This window comes from Triticum aestivum, chromosome 2D, assembly GCF_018294505.1.
Source record: "Triticum aestivum cultivar Chinese Spring chromosome 2D, IWGSC CS RefSeq v2.1, whole genome shotgun sequence".
NCBI classification, from domain to species: domain Eukaryota; kingdom Viridiplantae; phylum Streptophyta; class Magnoliopsida; order Poales; family Poaceae; genus Triticum; species Triticum aestivum.
In genome coordinates this window covers 27,797,443-27,797,902 of record NC_057799.1, presented here as the reverse complement: position 1 = coordinate 27,797,902, position 460 = coordinate 27,797,443, and positions in this window count along the sequence as shown.

Here is a 460-nt window from a genome sequence, read left to right as displayed (position 1 = left end):
CGACGCGCTCGCCGCCGTTCCCGTCATTCACGCGGCCACCGAGCCCCGTTCTCCTCCCCGACGTGTCCCCGAGCTCCGCCGCGTCGAGCCCGTCCTCCCCGACCACCTGCTCGAGCCGGGACCCCCTACATCGCCCCCAACGCCGTCGCCTTCTTCCTCGGGTCGCCGCCGTCTCCTTCGACTCCGGCGACTGCTGCTGCTACTAAGCCACCCACGGGCCTTTCTTGCGCCGCGCGGTGAGCTCCTCTACCTCCTCCCCCTCTCCGCTAGCTCGCCCGCGCTCCGTAGCTGCTCCCCCACGCGCGCCCGAACGCCGCGCCGCGAAGCTCGCCGCCGGCGGGTCTCCGGTGACCAAATGGTCACGGGGTTAAGCCCGTTGCACTCCCCGCCGTTTGTAGATGCCCCCCAGCCCCTCCGTTTTCTCGATAGCTCGCCGTAGCTGTGTTTCCGTCGGGCACCC